This window comes from Propithecus coquereli, unplaced genomic scaffold, assembly GCF_000956105.1.
Source record: "Propithecus coquereli isolate 6110/MARCELLA unplaced genomic scaffold, Pcoq_1.0 Scaffold816, whole genome shotgun sequence".
Lineage (NCBI taxonomy): Eukaryota > Metazoa > Chordata > Mammalia > Primates > Indriidae > Propithecus > Propithecus coquereli.
Genome location: NW_012154352.1, coordinates 59,568 through 78,891, shown reverse-complemented (window position 1 = coordinate 78,891; position 19,324 = coordinate 59,568). Strand labels below are relative to the sequence as shown.

General features: G+C 49.7%; 1 pseudogene; it reads right to left on the bottom strand.

Moving 5' to 3' along the window:
* Positions 1-8,841: 8,841 nt before the first annotated feature.
* LOC105825738 lies at positions 8,842-9,792 on the bottom strand (annotated as a pseudogene).
* Positions 9,793-19,324: the final 9,532 nt, after the last annotated feature.

Sequence of the window (19,324 nt, the reverse complement as noted above, 5' to 3'; positions counted from 1 at the left end):
TGGGGTCCATTCAGTCATCTGGGGAGCTTAAGATTTTATTTTAGTTCTCAGTTCTGTAAAAATAAAATAGAAGCAATGATAGGACCCTCCAAACTTGTTATGCCAAAGGGAAAGTTAACTCTGGACATTGAGTCATGTGACACTGCTGTCCTTTCCCAAATACACGCCTGTCGCTTCCCAACATGCTGTTCAGCTATTTTACATTGGCCAGACCCCTACAAAAAAACCCACAAGGCCTCACGCGTCTCTGGATGACGGTCCTCACAAACTGTTCATCAGTAAGTTCTTCGTTTAGCCCCTGAGCCTCTCAAGACATGCGTCCTCCCATGAACAAGAGATGTCAGCCGTAACCTTAGCTCTGCAGCCCTTTCTTCGGGGAACTAGAATGTGTTAAGTTTCACACTGCAATGTCGATGACATCGATGACGCATTTGCTTCCAGGTGAAGAGAGGATGAGATTGACCGTTCCTCCACCAGGCTCTGAGACTGCTAATCCGAGGTCCCCAACCCCTGTTAGCAGCACGGCCGTGCAGCACGAGGTGAGCAGCTAGGGAGCACCTGGAGCTGCACCTGTACTTGCAGCCGCTCCCCATCGCTCGCATCACCGCCTGAGCTCCCCCTCCTGTCAGGTCAGCAGCAGCGTTAGAGACTCCTAGGAGTGGGAACCCCACTGTAAACTGTGCGTGCGATGGATCGAGGTTGACCTTGAGTTAGCCCAACCCCCGCCCACACAGCCATGGAAAACTTGTCTTCCACGAACCTGGTCCCTTCTGCGAAACAAGTTGGGGACTGTTGTTCTACTTAAGTAACCTGTCCTTTACTCCTTCTTCAGATGTTCGCCTTATCTTAGGTATGGCATAGCTTCACTGGGCACGAATTGAAATCATAAATTGTGACTGTCTACCTCAACAGCTACCCCCTATTTCCTGCATATTCTCCCCATTTAAAAAAGATGCATAAACACTGAGCCTCCTGAAACCTCTCTCAGAGCACAGGCCACACCCGCCTGACTCTTGTCATTTGTGTCTTCCTGGCTGCGCCCTCAAGGTCTCCAGCTTAATAAACCTCAACTGAATGAGATTCTGCCTCAGTCTCCCATTTGGGATGACAGTCCCTGGGTTCCTGACACAAGAGCATCTAAGACTCGTGGAATCTGCAGAGTGACAACAGTGTCTTCTGTATGAGAATGAGATGACTGGTGGCTGGGGGTCTCTAGATAGCTTCAGGGTGGACGCTGGACCGATCTTGTCACCAGAAAAACTGTCAGCAAATACTAAACCACTGCTCCTGGGGACATAGTCAGAGGGTTGGAACTTTCTTTCTTTTTTTTTTTATTGTAACTCTTTCATTTTATTTTTTTTTTTCTCAAATACCAAGTTTGGAGAGGGTTGGAAGTTTCAACCCACCTTGTGGACATCAGGTAAGGGGAGAGGAACTGGAGATTGAATAATTCACCAATGGCCAATGAGTTAATCAATCATGCCTACAAAATGAAACCTACATTAAAAACCCCTAAACAACCAGGTGTGGAGAGCTTCATAGCTCTGGTCCGACAGAGGCTGTGGTTTCTTTACTTTAACTGCTGTAAACGCGGATGCTGGGGAGGTTGCTCCGCTTTGCACCCCTCTTGAACGGGGTGGTTGGTGCAATCTTACTCCAGCTGCTGCTAGAACAGACCTTTGACAGCTGTCCCTGTGAGCCTTGCAGTTTTTCAAGGTTCAAGAGTACAAAAAATTGAAAACATAGGTAAGGGGGAAGAGGAAAACCCGGGCAAAGGAGGTAAATGTTGACGTGTGACCGAGTCCAAGCTCACAGCACTTGCTGCAGGACAGTAGCAAGCTGGGAGACGACGTCTTAGGGCAAGGAAAGTGGCTTTTACTCAGAGACCCGGCAAACCGGGAAGACAGTGGACTCAGGTCCTAAGAACCTTTACATTAGTGTGACCTTAGGCTCCTTTTTATGTTACGGGGACGGGCGAGGAGGGGAGTTGCAATAGGTCACTGAGGACACAGACATCTAGGTGTCAACAAGTGTGCTGGGAGGTTGTGAAACTTCTTTGTTCCTGGTCAGTCAACTTTGGAGGACACAGGTTGGGCCCCGATGTTGCTATAAATGCCTGGAACAGCGCTGCTACTTGCGTTCACACTTTCCTTATCTCCTGGGGAGTTAGTGTTGAGATGGGGAGGGTTATCGTCATTCTTCCAGAGTGGAACTAGAAACTAAATCTCCTGCAATTAGCAGGCCTGGGTGCAGAGCTAAGCAGAAACTTTGAACCTAAAGGACATTACAGTGGGGTCAGAAGCAAAAGGGAGCTGCTCACGCTGCGCCTCCCTCCACTCTGACATCTCTGCACCCTCTGTGGCCAGGATGGCGGATAGTTCACAGGGTTTGGCCATATCTTGTATCCCCACCTAAAACCTCACCTTGAAACCTTTCCAGGACCCAGATACAGTCAGTGTTCATGATATATGTGAGTTAAGTTGTAGAAAGTCACATGAACACTGAGTCAGCAAACAATTAACCACTGCTCCTGGGGACAATGTCAGGGTCCTGGGACTCTCTGGTCACAACATTGTCATCAACGGATCAATGCATAACCGTGTTGTGTGTGTTTCTGTTTCAAGAGACCTTGTTTAATACACATTGTGAATCCATCCACATCAAACCCATGGCCAACAGAACTACCAGCCACGCCTGAACGAGGCTCCTCTGACACACATGTTTTCTCCATGAGGCACATCACGGCCTTCTTGCCCTTAGACACACGAGGCAGCATTTCAGCACTGTGCTCAGAGACTGTTCTAAACACTGAACTCATCAACAAAGAGCAAAACATGTGTAGAATGAGGCACTAAACGGACCTCGACAAGGCCACCTGTCCACAGAAAGAGCGGAAGCCAGAAGGCAGAGCATCCGTGTCTTGTCCAACCTCAGCTGGGAAAGGTGCCCATCAGGTGACTCAAATTTTCTGCTACTCTGCACATGTCTGTGAGTGTCTGAAAAAAATGCCCCAAGTATTAGTTTTGAGGTTACAAATACATTTTAACCACCAGACACATTTGCAAACACAAAATCCATGAATAATGAGGGCCCGCTGCCTTTTACCTCATCACTCAGGAGTTCAGGGAGCTTGTGCCGAGGCTGCCTCCTGGTTCCCCAGCCCTTCCTCGTGTGTCTCCCAACAAGCCTTGCAGCCCCGGAGCCACCTGCTCTGAACGTCGTGAGTGAAGCACTGGGTGTCACAAACCAGAAGGCAGGGCTGCAGAGTAAGTATGTGGTGGCTGTTGTAGGTGTTGGATCTGTGTGATCTCCCTTAGAGGAACACACACACACATACACATGCAAACACACAAACACACACAGACGCACACACAGGCGCGCACACACTCACGACTACCTGGGAGGAACAACACCAGCCTGGACTGAGTGGCCAGGGGTAAGCAGCTCACCAACTCAGCATAAAACCCAACAGACCCAGGGACCAGGTGAAATGGCTCAAGCCTGGAATCCCAGCATGTTGGGAGACTGAGGCAAGAGGCCAGAGTTATCACTTCAGGCCAGGGGTTGAAGAGCAGCCAGGGCAACACAGTGAGACCCTATCTCTACAAAAACCTGAAAAATTAGCTGGGGAGGGTGGCAGGTGCCTGTGGTCCCAGCTACTCAGGAGTCTGAGGCAGGATGGTCACTTTAGCCCAGGAGTTTGGGCTGCAGGGAGCTATGATGGTGCCACTGCACTGCAGCCCGGGTGACACAGCAAAAATTCCAACAGATCCGACAGAACCAGTGGCTGTGGAAAATCAGGATGCTGTGTAGAAACCTTGTAGGACCCCACAGGGGATTTGCAACAGAAGTGTTTAACATATTAGAGAAATAAATAACTATCCTCCACGTGAGCGGTAACTCCTCTCTCACTACTGAGCATCGGCAGGGACGCAGGCCAACCTGCTCATCCTGGACGAGGTGAGCTCTGTTCCCAAGCCCACAGGGCACACAGCCCAACTGCTGACCAAGTACAAGTGGTATGTATTAATACCAAATTGGGCTTGAGCCAGTCTTTTTTCTTTTCAGATGTCAGTATTCGATTTATTGATCCAGAAACACCTGAAATTCTCTTTTTTAAAAAAAAACCTTTATTCAGATACAATTGATATGCCGAAAAATTCATGCATGTGAAATACACAGTTCAGTGCTTCTTAGTATTGTAAACTAAGATACAATCTTAAGTTCCCAGCTGACTGAATGGACCCCCTTGGCCAAGGGAACCAGAAAGACCTTAAAGCTGAGTTGCGGCCAAGGGAAACAGAGGTCAGACACTCCTGGTTGTGCTCTCACTCCTCAGAACTTACTCTTTGTAACAATCAGATACGAAATCATTCCAGGCCTAAGTCCATGAAAGACAAAGGTTAACCCACACCTGCAGGTCAGCAATTTACTTAATGGGTCACCTGAATTCAGTATACGTCAGTACATGTCAATTTCTCTGATTCAGAAACGGCCTTCCTTAACTTAAAACACTCCAAGCCTTTAGACAGAGCTTCATTTCTTTAACCAATTACAAATCAGAGAAACATTAAACCCACCTATAACCAGCAAGCCCTCACTTCAAGATGTCCTACTTTTTTGGGCCAAAGAAATGTACATATTCATTTATGATTTTACATGTAATTCCTTTCCTTAAAATGAATGAAACCAAACTGTAACCTGGCCATGGCGAGACCGCTTGCTCAAGGCTTCTTGGGCGTGGCTCTGTGGGCCAGGGTCACACATATTCGGCTCAGAATAAACCTCTTTGAATTATTTTGCAGAGTTTGGGTTCTTTTCCATTGACAGTATAGTCACAGAGTTGTATAGTCATCACGGAAATACATTTTAGAACATTTCATTATCTCTAAAAATAACTTCACGCACATTAGCAGACACCCCCAGTTTCCCTCCCCTACCTTAGGCAACCACTAATCTGCTTTCTGTCCCTGTGGATTGGCCTGTTCTGGACATTTCATTTCAATGGAATCATATAATATCCAAGTTTCTATGGCCAGCTTATTTCACTAGCGTAATGTTTCCAGGTTCATCGATGTTACCATTTATATCAGCGCTGCCTTCCTTCCTATGGCCAAGTGACGCTCGATTGCATTGCTATACCACATCTTGACTATCCAGTCTTCCGTTGATGGACATTTGGATTGTCTCCATGCTTTGCCTATTATGAATAGTTCTGCTGTGAACATTTATGTATGATCAAGACAATCTTAAAAGCACAGGAAACCGAAACGAGCAGGCAGCTAATATTTCTACTGTACCTACTCCTGTGAGTAGCCATCTCTCCCTCAGTCCCACCTTCTGCTTCATGGGGAGGTCTCTGTGACGAGTTGAATAAAGAAGAGAATGTTGAGTCTAAAGGGCTCCAGGGATGGTAGGTGGGTGGGAAGACCCAGTTCTGCCTGAACCCCATCCAGTACTTGGGGAGGAAATGAGAGAGAAGCGGAAGGAAATAGGAAAGATCTGGGGACTGAATTGACCCCAGGAGATTGAATCCTGCCAGCGCACTGCACAGCTCCCACTCATGACCGCCCAACCTACCACGCCCTCTTGAACTCTCTTTTCAAAGTTCTTTCCACTTTCTCCTATGACACTCGTTGGCTCTTGGTCTGGGAGGCTGAATCTCTTCAAGAAGAACTAGGGCCTCATAACATCGGGACTCCTCTTACGTGCATTGAAAAGATCTCCCAGCCAGGCACTGTGGCTCAGGCCTGTAATCCTAGCACTCTGGGAGGCCGAGGCAGGAGGATCCCTTGAGGCCAGCAGTTCAAGACCAACCTGAGCAAGAGGGAGACCCCATCTCTACAAAAAATAGAAAACGTAGCCAAACCTGGTGGTGCCCACCTGTAGTTCCAGCTACTCGGGAGGCTGAGGCAAGAGGATCGCTTGAGCCCAGGAGTTTGAGGTTGCAGTGAGCTATGATGAGGCCACTGCACTGGGCAACAGAGTGAGACTCTGTCTCAAAAAATACAAACAAATCTCCCAGCCTGTCATTTCTCTTTTAACCCTTGCTGTGCACGATCTTGAAATGAAAAGTGATCAAATTTTTCTTCGTGCATCTATGTTATGTCTGGTTCAGTTCTTGATGTCTGCAGTTGCATCGTTTTTCTCTTCAAATTCCTTTCTCTACCCTGCCACGTGCTTTTCATCAAAATTCATTGTTTGATTTCTTATTTCGTAGGGTCCTTTTATTTTTGTTTTCCTGAGTCAATTGTCTAAAATGTTCTTCCATTTCCTGCAGTAAATCTTTTCTCAAAAATTTGTTCTTGGATGTTTAAAAGTTTTGTTCTCCTTTCATGCATAACACACATTTTTTCTTATTAATTATCCAACTTCTATTGGCAAGATTTCCATTTGGGGTCATTTTCTTTCCCAGATATTAGTGTTGGCATGTAGACCATTTGACAACTCCCAGTCTTTCTTTGGATTCTGCTCCAATCTTCCGTTACAATTGACCCAGAGAGCTGGATATTGCTTTGCTAATTGATGCAGCTTCGTAAGTAAGGTCAGGAGGAATTAGGGGTTTTGGCAGCTGCACACTGGGAATACCGTCTACGTATTTTCTCTCCGTCTATGTATTTGATTAATTGCCTGCACCAATGATCCAGGTCTCAGTTTGAGGGAATTTTACTCTCTGCCTGGAAGATGACCCTTTGCTGTGCCCTCTCCACAGTGGGATCCAACATCGATGCATTCGCCACAGAACTCCAGCTCAGCAAGTTAGTGACAACAACATACTCCTACTGTAGGTTTTGAAGGAAGATGAGGGGGAAGCCTTAGAACCGATATTTTGTGGAAACTCTTTTTTAAAATCTGACTCTACCACCTGTGTTCATAAAATCAAGTTCTCCATCAGGCATTGAGCCATCATCTTCTTTCTCTTCCCCTAAAGAGCCCAACATTACTGATAACAGAGCCATCTTGTTTCTCTCTCTCTCCCCCAACCCCCACCTCGCCATCCTCATACCTAATGCTCAGCTCACAAACAAGTCTCTTCCTATGATCCAATCTCCCTCGGAGCCAGGGAGAAATTACAAATACTGAGAAATTATAATAATGAGAATATTGCTGGCACAATAAATATTCTTTTTATATTCCTTTACAGGTTTTTAGAAATTAAAAAATGATCTATGAAAATTAGGGGACATAGTATACTGCTCAACATATAGTCAGTATAGTGGCTACTATTATTTGTTTTACTATCCCTATACAGAAGCACCGGACACAACCTAATAGCCAGCAATAAAGTTTGTGTTTGCTAATTCAATCTGAGTAATGTATACACCTGGGTGTATGTGTGTGATGAATTCCTCACCTCACAGAATTATATAATGACAGCTATGGGTCACAGATGGAAGTTTACAGACATGGACAGTTCCAAGGAGATTGAAATTACACTGAAATCACAAATTAAAATTTGGACCCTACTCCATACCATATACAAAAAGACACTCAAAATAGATCAAAGACCTAAATGGAAGAGCTAAACCTATAAAACTGTTTTTAGTCAACATAGATGCTCATGATCTTACAATAAGCAATGATGTCTTAGACACAACACCAAAAGCATGAGTGACAAAAGAAAACAATAGATACTTCGATGGTATGAAGATTAAATTCTTTTGTGCCACAAAACAGCACAAAAAAGAAAGTGAAAAGACTTTCAAATATGTGAGAACATATTTGAAAATCATGTACCTGATGAGGGAGTTGTAACTAGAAAACATAAAGCATTCTTACAGCTCAACAACAACAAAACAAACAACCCAACTAAAAACCAGGTAGAGTATCTCAATAGATGTTTCTCCAAGATATAGAAATGGCCGACAAGGACAAGATAAGACACTCCACATCATTGCTCACCAGAGAAACGCAAACAAAAACCGCAATGAGATACCACTGCACACCTACTGAGATGGTCACGACCCAAAAGACAGATAACACAAAGTGTTCCAGAGGGTGTGGAGAAACTGGAACCCAGTAACACTGCTGGTGGGAACGTGAAGTGCTGCAGACACCTTGGGAAAGAGTCGGACAATTCCCAAAAGTTTAAACGTAGAGATGCCATTTGACCCAGTGATTCTACTTTTGTGTATGTGCCCAAGCAAAAGGAAATATATATTGCAACAAAAACTTGTACACAATCGTTCATGGCAGCATCATTCAAAATAGCAAAAGTTAGAGACACTGAAATGTCCATCAATGCTGAATGGATCGAAAAAATGTAGGACATCCGTACAATGGAGTATTATTTGGCAATAAAAAGGAATGAGTACTGATACATGCTACAACCTGGGAGAATCTTGAACACATTAATGCTCAGGAAAGAATCCAGTGGAAAACACTATGATTCCATTTGTACTCCACTGATATGAAATGTCCAGCATGAGCAAATCTATATAGATGAAAAGTAGAGAGAGACTGCTGACAGGTATAACTTTCATTTTGGGTAATGAAAATGTTCTAAACTTCATTGAGGTCATGGCCACATAACTCTGAATATACTAAAACTATTGAAATGCACACTTTAATGGGTAAATTGTTTGGTATGTAAATTATGCCTCAGTAAAACTGTTAAAAAAGCTCAAGAAAAAATAAAACTAAGATAAGGACACACAGATGAAGGGTTCAAGAAATTTTTAAAAACTTTTTAACATTTATTGATACCCTATTAGGTGATGAGTGCTGTCATACACAAATCTTTGCAGCTATGTTAGAAGGAAGGCATTATTAACCCCACGGTGCAGACAACAGTGTGGTCGTCCCCCTACCGTGTTCCACAAATACCTCTGCACTAGCTACTCAGGTGTCTGAGGAATGGAGTTTCCCGAGTAAGGTCTTCTTCAGGGCCACCTTCAGCTCCTTGTTCCTGAGGCTGAAGATGATGGGGCTGAGGAAGGGTGTGAGGACCGTGTAGGTGGTGGCCATCAGGGTGTCCCCTTCCTGAGAGTGGGGACCCTTGGGTTTGAGGTAGATGACAGAGGCAAAGCCATAGTGCACAATGACCACAATAAGGTGAGATGCACAGGTGGAGAAGGCCTTGTGCCGACCTTCAGCAGATGGGATGTTCAAGATGGTGGCCACGATGAAGGCATAGGAGAGGAGGATGAGGAGGAAGCAGCCCAGCTGAGCCGTGATGCACACCAAGCCCACGCCCAGGGCCACAGCTGGTACATGGTGTCCACAGGCCAGCTTTAACAGAGGTGGTACATGACCTAAGAAATGCTGTATCTCATGGGATCCACAGAAGGTGAGTTGGAAAATGGCCGTGGTCACCACCATCCCCACCATGAAGCCACCAGCCCAGGACCAGCCCACCAGGCAGGCACAGCCATGGGGGCTCATGAGCACGTGGTAGCGCAGGGGTTGGCAGATGGCCACGTAGCGGTCGTAGCCCATGACGGTGAGCAGGAAGGAGTGGGTGAAGCCAAATGTGAAGGAAGAGAACATCTGGCTGGCACAGGCCGGGAGGGTGATGGAGCAGTGGGCCGACAGCAGGTCAGCCACCATGCGTGGGATGATGGCCACAGTGTACAGGACCTCGGAGATGGACAGGGCGCACAGGAAGAGGTACATGGGCGTGTGGAGGCTGCGCTCACTCCAGATGGTGGCCATGATGAGCAGGCTGCCCAGCAGCGTGAACAGCTACATCAGCAGGAAGAGCAGGAAGAAGATGGGCAGGAGCTGCTGCGGGAAGGTGGAGAAGCCGACGAGGATGAATTCAGACGTGGAGGTGCGGTTTAGCCCCGGCATGGTGGCCACACCTAGCGGGGAGAGAGAGGGAGGAAGATCCAGTGGTTAGAAGCACAGAGTGCCCAGTGAGTCCTACCTGGGAGCACACCTGAGAGTCTCCCACACCTGTCCAAGCCAAGATACGTCCAGTTGCAAAAAGGCATTAATATTGTGTTGAGATTTTAAAAAGATCATGTATCTTAAGTGCTTCACACAGCTCCTGGCATGTAGTAGGAATTCAGTAAAGAAATACTGATAATAATTACTACACCATTGTTATTATTACTATTGTTAGCTCCATGCCCCACCCCATCCCCCATGCCATGCTTTCCTGCCTTTGTTCATGCTGGGCTTTCTACGTTTCTCCCAACTTTATGGGTCCAAATCTTGCCTGAGTTTGAAGCTACTCCTCAGTTGGCAGCTTCAGCTGGAAGTCATCCCCTCCTGCGGCATGGAAAGCACATGGGCTCTGTTTCAGTGTCAGCACCACTGTTTACCACCTGAGACACCCAGGGCGGGCTGCTTCCCCGCTCTGGGTCTCATTGCTCACCTGGAAAATGGAGCAATAATTTTATATCACAGGCCACTGTGTTGCTTAACTGAGGTGTCGCCCATGAAGCACTTCACTGCTGCTGTTGTCGGCTCTGACTCCTGCAAGTGCCTCAGAAGGATGAGGTGCTAATCGGCATCAGCACAGAGTCGGTCTCTGACCCCAGCTGGGCGGTCTACCTCTGCTCGCTTGTCAATGCTCTTCTCTGAATGTCTCCCCTTCTCTTTGACCCGTGCCCCAATCCTCTGATCCCCAGCCTCCTAGGAACACAGAGACCACAGCTCTCAGCCACAGCTTCACTCGCCTCCTTCCCAGAGCGGCCAGAGTCAGATCTGCCTCAGATCTCAGCGAGGGCCGCTCTCCTCCCTGCGCCTGCTCCAGCAGGAGCCCTACCCTCTACCACGGCTTCTCTCCGCCTCTCTTTCTCTCTGGGCTGCAAACAGGGTGGGTGCAACATACAAAATGTATGTTGAAATGCAAGATGGACCAATGGATGAGTGCACACACAGAATGAGGTCCATGCACGGAATATGACGCAGCCACGCACAGGCACGAAGCCCTGGTCCAGGCTGCACCGTGGGTGAACCTCGAAGACATCGCGCCAAGTGAATGAAGCCAGACCCCAAAGGCGGCCTGTTGTATGATCCGCTGTATGACGTGTTCAGGATGGGTTAATCCACAGAGAAAGAAAGCACGTCAGTGGCTGTCAGGGAACGCGGGTAGGATGGAAGGGGAGTGGCTGCCTAATGCGCGTGAGGGTTCCTTTCAGAATGGTGAAAGTGTCTTGGGACTAGATAGAGGTGGTGGGTGCCCAACACTGCAATGTGCTAACTGCCACTGAATCGCGCACTTTAAAATGATTAATGGTAAATGTTTTGTTAGTAAATTTAACATGAATCTAAAAAGAAAGAATGAAGCACTGATTCCTGCTACAGGAGGATGAACTTTGAAAACGTGCTGAGTAACGAAGCCAGACACGAGAGGTCACGCATGTTCTGATTCCATTTGTATAAAACACACAGAACAGGCAAATTCATGCAGACGGAAAGCAGATTAGAGGCTGCCAGGGGCGGGGGAGGGGAGTGGGGAGTGACTGCTGATGGGGACGGGTTTCCTTTGGGGTTGATGAAAATATCTGGAAACTAGGCAGGGATGGTGGTTGCGCAATATTTCTGAATGTACTTAACGCCAGTGAGTCATGCACTTTCAGTAAAAAAATGGTTAATTCTGCATTTTGAGAATTTTATCTCAATTCTTTTGAAAGCACTCTGGACCTCCCTCGGCCCTCCTCCACCTCTCCCTGTCTCCCCGCTGTGTTCACAGCCCAGCCCGGCCTGGGCAAGTGAGAGAAAGGGTCTCCGAGTGTTCAAGGGCAGCCCAGAGCTCAGGGAGGGAAAACCCACGGGCTGCCCAGCTCAGTCTTCCTGCCCCTGCTCCTGAACCCCGTATTCTGAGAGCAGAGGGGGGGCTGCTCAGGAAAGCTCTGTTCAGGGATGCGCAGCCTCTGTCCCCACACATGGGACACAGGTGCCCACGGTGTCCCCCACGCGCCTCTTCACATACCTGCGTCCACCTGCCACCTGTCCCCACATGCTCAGGTGCTGCAGGCTCGGTCACTAGCACGAATCGTGCACACAAGCGGCAGGCATATGCACCAGCTGCGTTTAGACCCGCGCCCTTACAGGCCCTCGCACAGAGACGAGACCCCGCCCCCAGAGATGGGCACCCGCCTGCAGAGTCCCGGCCCCGTGCACACCTGCAGCGCACGCGGACGTGCACACTCACAGTACCACGGTACCTGCGGGAACACGCAGGTGCTGGGTAAACGCCCGTGTCCCTCACATGCAACTTTCACTCCGTGATCTGCGGCGACAAGCGCACGGCAATCGTAGGTACAGGACTCGGTAATATGGAGCCACCCCCGAGGCTCAACTCGTCTTGCACCTCACCGGGCCGGTTCTAGGTCCCAGATCCACCCCCCAACATTCGGGTTACCCTCAGCCCTTCCCCAGATCCCGCTCGCATCGCCTCTTCCAGGAAGGCAGCCTGGGGCGTGCAGTCGCCTCTCTCGCAGCCATGGGGGCTGCCCTTCGTGGGGAGCGCAGGAACCCCGGGCCGCTCGCCCGCACAGTGAGCTCGGACAGCGGGCAGAGAGGAAGGCCGCGCCCTACCTTTATCCCTGTCTGCTCCAGCGGCGCGTTCCACATAATCTCGGGGCCCGTCAGTGCTGGATGCGGGTGGGGCTGAGCTCGGGCCCCAGGAGGCTGCGGGGACCTGAGGGAGCATTCGGGGACGTTGGGAAGCCTTCGGGGCGAGTTGGGTGCCCCTGGGATCAGCGCACATCCATCCACGCAGCCCCGAAACCTTCCCTCACGGCTCTGTGCCCGGGTCGCAACTGGGGTCCTCTGAGCTCCCAAAGGGGACAGTTAGGGTGACGGGAGTGACAGTCTGTCCCTGGGAACACTGGCCCACCACTGGAACAGGTCCTGGGTCAGAAAAGGAACAAAAGGAGACCCGTCCCCCCTTCTCGCAAAGCCCGGGCTCCTTCCCTGGCTGGGAGGTACCAGCGAGCGGACGCCCCATCCCACAGCCCGGGCTCCATCCGCACTGCCCGGCGGCCGCCCCTGCACATCCCTGGGGGAACAGCGCAGGCTCCAGGAGCAGACGTGGCCCACATGGGCAGGGAAGTCGGGGGTCCCGCTTCCGGAGGAAGTTGGTAAGGGTGGCAGGGACTCCTCTGCTGCCTGGCGCTGAGGAAGGTGACGGGCAGCGGGAGTAGGACTAGGGAGACCCCGCCCAGGACCCAGGCTGTCCAGGGCTGAAGAACTGCAGAGGGAAGCGGGAAAGAGCCCCAGGCCAGGCCCTTCAGCCTTCAACTTGGGGTGGGATTCCCGCGTGCTCCAGGCTCGCCTGGCTTTGGGGCCAAAATGAGACTCAGAGTCCAGCCCCTCCCCCAACCGCCTTACTCCTCATCGCCGAGAACCCCAGCCCCCTGCAGAGGCTTCTAACCTGGGAGACAGCGTCAGTCTCTGCACTAGTTCTCTGGGGCTCCCACGACAAACTACCACAAACTAGAAGGCTTACCAAAAAAAGCAGAGATTTAACCAGGCACAAAAGGACACACTGTAGTCCCAGCTACCCCAGAGGCTGAGGTGGGAGGATACCTTGAGCTCAGGAGTTCGAGGCCAGCCTGGACAATATACCAAGACCCTCGTCTCTCAACAAAAAAATAAGCAGAAGTTTATGCGTTGTGTTCCAAACACCAGAAATAGGTGTTGGCAGGGTTTCTTCCCTCTGGGGGCTTTGAGGGAGAATTCGTTCCATTCCTTTCCCCCGGCTGCTGGTGGCCAGTGGCGGTCTTTGGCAGTTCCTTGGTTATAGACATTATCGCCCCAATATTTGCCTCTGTCTTCACATGTCCTTCTTCTCTGCATCTCCGTTTGTCGTCTCTGTTTCTAACAAGGACATTAGTCACTGGGTTTATTGTGGTCCCGGAACCCAAGATGGTCTTGACTGATTACATCTGAAAAGAACACATGTGTGAATGATTTCACATGCTGAGGTCCCAGATGGAAATCAATTTCTGGGGGACCCTCTGCCCCCCACCTGCTTCATCCCTCACCCCTGCAGCCTGTCTCCTGTACAGCACCAGAAGGATCCTGCTAAACAAACCATATGACATGCGCCCGCTGCTTAGAACCAGCCAAGGCTCCCTGCTGCCCGGATGCCTTACCGAGACCTAGAAGGTTCTGTGCAGGCTGGTCCTTGTTAGTTTCTCCAATCTCTTCTCTCGGCTCCCTCCCCCACTTCCAACACCCTCTCTCCCCTTTTAATCTCCAGGCTAAAGTGGGACAGGAGCATTGTAAGTGTCTCGTCTGTGCCAACCTCTGTCTTACCCCAGGTCCCTCACGCCTCACTCCCCACTCCCGTCTGCCTCAGTCAAACGACTCAGGTCTCATGTCACCTCTTCCAGGAAGCCCTGAGATCCTGCAAGGCAGGTGAGCAAATGAGCAGGTGGCATTTGCACTGAGCTTTGAGGAATGAGCAAGAGTCCCGGGCACACAGCGCGAGGAAGGGCGCCCGGGCAGAGGAGCCAGCATGAGCAGAGGCACCAGGACAGGGGAGACTGTGAAGGGCTTTGGAGGCACCTTGGCACCATCCCTGGGGCCTGGCTGGGGATGGCGGGGGCTGGAAGGAGAGGCCAGGAAGGGGCTGGGCCTCTAGCTTGGCAGGGTCAGATGGCAGCCTGGACTGAGGGTCCAGCCAACACTGTCTTTGAAGCTCTAGCCTCCCAGGACAGCAGAAAACCCAGGATTTGGAGGAATTGGGGTGGACCCGCAGATGTCTCTGAGATATTTCTTTGGCACAGCCGAAACCAGGAAGGGACATCAGAGGGACAGATGTTCAGACAAGAGATGGAGCTAGGACTCGGAGAAAGACCTGTTATTGCTCCTTCTCGGTGGCCAGAGAGATGAGGACACTGGGCTGGGTTCCCAGGACTCAAGGTGAGTTGTGAGCCAGGGGACAACAGGCTGGAGGGGCCCAGGTTACAGTTCAGCTGCATCCCGACGCCCCGCCTGGCGGGGGCGCTGTGACCTGGGGCCAGGAGCTTGGCCTCTCTGGACCTCACTTTCTCTTTTGTAAAGTGGAGCCCCGTTATTGGGTGAGAGACGCATCCGCTAGGAGCGTCCTGGGGCACAGCAGGGCTTTGCTCAGCGTGAGCTCGCCTCCCTCTGCCCTCACTTTAGATTCTCCTTGAACCGCGTCACCGTTCGCTCATTTGTCCCACAGTGTTCGCTCAGCGCCCGCTGCGTTACGAGCAGTGCGCGGCCCCTGCAGGAACCGCGGCGAGTGGGCGAAGCCCCTTGGACCGCAGCCCCGGAGCTCTGCTCGGCGTCTCTCCCGGGCAGGGCCCCGCGCTTCTGGGTCGCCCAGTGGCTTCACCAGGGAAGACGGATAAACACGAGTTGAGGTCGTTTCAGTCCCCAGACATGCGCCCCCCTCGCTGTGCACCGGAACCTGCGCTCAGGGCTGCAGGGAGGGGACGGGCAGACCGAGCTCCGGGGAGAGACCTTCGCCCCTTCCCTCCCTGCACCTGCCCTGGAGCTGGGAAGGGGCGGCCCTTTCCCTGTTTCTTCAGCCTGATCTTCGGTGCATGAAGCCAGGCAGATGCTCTTCAGGGTTCGTGGTGATTTATTTGCAGACGGATTCTCTTTCTGGATCTGTTTACCTGGAGGGGTTTCAGACAGGGGCCTGCCCCTCCTTCCTTGTGTTTATGTCCTGGTATCTGAATGACTTCTGCGCGGGTCTGTCTCCCCGCCTTGTCGAGGAGCTCTTAGGGTGGAATCTGGGTCCCATCACCTTTCCTCTGTAGCGCAGAGTGCAGAGACCATAAATATTTCTCGGATAATATTTCCACTAGAGCCTGGAAGTTTGGGTTGGGTTGAAGGGCTCTTCAATGCCATGGTCAACGTCTTGCTCAAGAGGTCTCGTCTTTCTGAGATAAGCAGCTGCCTGCCAATAAACAGAGGCAGGAAACCTCATGCCTGATTTGCTCTTTGGTAACAGGGACACGTCAGAACAGCTGCACCAGCTGCTTAATATGATAAAAGAAAAAAGTGACCAGCCTCGGTACCTAAAGACTGTGTACAAGATAACCCTTATCTCCAGCTTGGAGGAAATCCTGCCCCAACTACCACACGTTCAACAGATGTGTCTGGGGCATCTGAGCCCATCCCTGAGCCAGGAGCTGGGGAGGCCACAGTGGACGGGACAGACGTGGTGCCTGTTCCTGTGGACTTTACAGTGGAGGGGAGAAGGTGGATGAGGAACAGCTGAATTTCAGACAGTGTGAGGAGTATGAGGAGGGGACGGCAGTGGCCGTGAGAATGGACAAACTAATCCTTTGAAAGCAGGGCAGGCTGATGGGGGAGGACTTCATGGGGGGGTGACATTTCAGCTGAGACTTTCTGCTCCAGGGGCAGAGACAGAAGAAAGGATGCACCAAGCAGTGGGAAGAGCATGTGCCAAGGACCTGAGGTGGGATGATGATTGGTCATCCGAATAACAGGAAAAGGCAGATATGACAGGGAGCTTGGGCAGCAAGGGGTAGGGAGTGGCTCAAGCGGCCTAAAAAGACAGGCAGGCGTTGGATCTCAAAAGACCTTCCCCCATAATCCCAACAGCCCTGAGATGGCACTCATGTACACAGAGGATACCGCCTATGACACGTGACCAAGGGCAGATGAGTTCTTGTGATGTCAATCACACCTGAAAAGTCAATTTCAAATAAATTACAGAATAGTCACCCATATTTCAGAAGGATTTTGCAATTTGCAGACTCTCCATAGGGTTGTAATGACAGTCATTTGCTTGTTTCTCAGCAAGTATTTATTGAGCACCTATTAGGGACCAGGCATCAGGAGCACAATGCTGAGCAAGTGCAGTGTGGTCCTGTCCTCTTAGGGCTACCAGTTCAGTGGGGCAAGAGGGCAGGTGTTGACCAAGTAATTTACATAGCAGAGTAGGGCAAGTGTTATGATGGAGGAAGTAGAAGCCTCAGCCTCCCTCAGAGCGCTGGAGACCTTCACCTCCATCCGTGCCGGCAGCATGGCATGTCACAGACACCACGCGTGGCACCAAGTGCTTTGCATTCCGTGGCTCCGCTGTCCAAGGTGCAACGGTGCTTTCTGTAGCATTTGGCTGTTTGAAGCTCTGCGATTCTTGTGTCTTGGGAAAAGAAAGGGCCACCTCCAATTCCTACCTACGTCTCTTGCTGCTTTTCAAACACCTAAGTTTGGCCTGAGGCTAAGGGGGAAACTATCAGGGGACCATTCCTCCAGAGTGGGGTGACTGTGATTCTGTCTCCACCTTAGTTCTCAGTTATGAATCAAACCTCATCCGCCTGCAGCTCTGTGGCTGATCCTCAGGGACTTTTAAATTTACACAAATGAAGGGGAGATGGGAATTGTGTGTCAACTTTTAATGAGCCCGCAGGAGTCACTGAAAATCCCACAGCTTGTTCACTAAGAAAACTTGGAATTGGCTTCCTGGGGATTGTTATGGCAGTGGAGTTTGCCAGGTTGTGCAGGCAGGTGTCCCCCTGGGCCCTTTAATGCCAGCCAAGATTCTAACCCTGTTCTTCTCTGATGTGTCCAGGGGCTTCAAGCGATGGGCACTAACAGCCTTGGGGCAGGGTTGGAGGTGGCGGGTTCAGACAAATTCTACTGATTGCCTGGTTTGGACACCCATGACATTGCTTCAGTTGAATTCGCTGAGGGATTATTGTTTTCTTCTTTAAACAGGGATCAGCTGCTCACTGGTGTGAATTGTTTGTTTCCCTTTGGATTCTTAAACACGGATTACTAAGCAAAGTCAGACTTGTAGAGTAGCCTGGCAATTTGTTATGCAGCCATAGATAACTCACACAGTCCTCACGGGGTTTTTTCCTCCCAAATACAAGAATCTCCACCCATGACATACTATGGCCCTTGAACACTGGGGTTGTGCCCCACTATGTGGGAAACATTTGTGCTAAAAGAAAAAGTAGGACCTTAACAGAAAATACGTAGAGACATCTCAGACCCTTCTCTTCTCTGAGCCAAGGTCAACGCCAAAGAGACTCACTCCTCATGGGGGCGAGGACAAAGTCGGTATCTTCCTAACCCTTAACGAGTCCCAGGAAGGTCACTTTCTCACAGCCCACTCTCTGATTCTAATCTAATATCCATTTCTCCGGGTGATTCTGAAGCTGCGTTTAGTCCAGGATGAGCCAAGACAAATGCTTTCTCTGAAATTACTATTAATAGTTGTTTTATTACCTGTTCAAGCCAATTCTTGTAAGCACCCACGCACACACTACGCTGTGGCGGCGCCGTGAGAGCAGGCGCGGTGTCGGTTTAGTTTCTCGTTGTATTCCTAACATGGTGATTGGCATCAAGTAGGTACTTGATTAACATGGTCTTAAAAAGTTTTCTACCAAATCCATTGCAGGAAAACACATTATTTGACCTGCTTTGGAGAATCATAAAGAATATGATGCAATGAGAACATGAACAAACATTTACTGACTGACTCCTTCTTGTCGGACCCAACGTGTCGCCTGAACATGCATGGTCTCGTTTTGTCTTCACAAACCTGAGATAACAATGAGTGAGTATACGATGGATCAAAAGCTTAGGGAGCTTAAGACTGGCCTCTGTCCCAGATATAGGAAGAAGTACATTAGAAGTGTTAATCTTGTCTCTTTGACTCCAAAACATGTTTTCTTTCTTTTTATCCACATTAATTTACCGCTATTGAAAATGCTCGCTTGAAAGAAAGATGAGAAAAATCCCTGACCGATTGCCTTAGTATGTTCAGGCTGCTACAACAAGATGCAACAACCTGGATAATTTTAAACGACAGAAATTTATTTATCACAACTCTACAATCTGGAAAGTCCAAGGTCTAGGAGCCAGGACATTTGGTATCTGGTAAGGACATGCTTTCTGGGTCATAGGTGGCACCTTCTTGCTGTGTCCTCACGTGGTTGGAGGAGTGAGAGATCTCTGGGGTCTCTTTTATGAGGGCGCTAATCCCATTCTTGAGGACTCCACCCTCCACCTAATCGCCTCTCCAAAGCCCCACTTCCTAACAACATCACCTTAGGGGTTAGGATTTCTACATATTAATGTTGAGGGGACACACACATTGAAACCATAATAAAAGCAACTACTTTGCATGTTACCTGTCAATACCTAGCGACATTCACGCAAATTTCATACATTTGCTGCCAGTATTCTTTTCCAGATACACTCTACAATCTTCTTGTCGAGTTGCATAGGTACCCTGCTGGCACTTTTATTTGTCCTGCAATGAATTTATAGACGAGTTTAGGGATCTTCCCATTTAAGGTTGTGTTTGTGTTTGTGATTTATGAGAACCCTTTCCTGATGCCTCGTTTTGACAGCAGCATTGTCTTCTCTCGAGGCACTGTCATCCAAGTGTCTCTACGGAATAGCG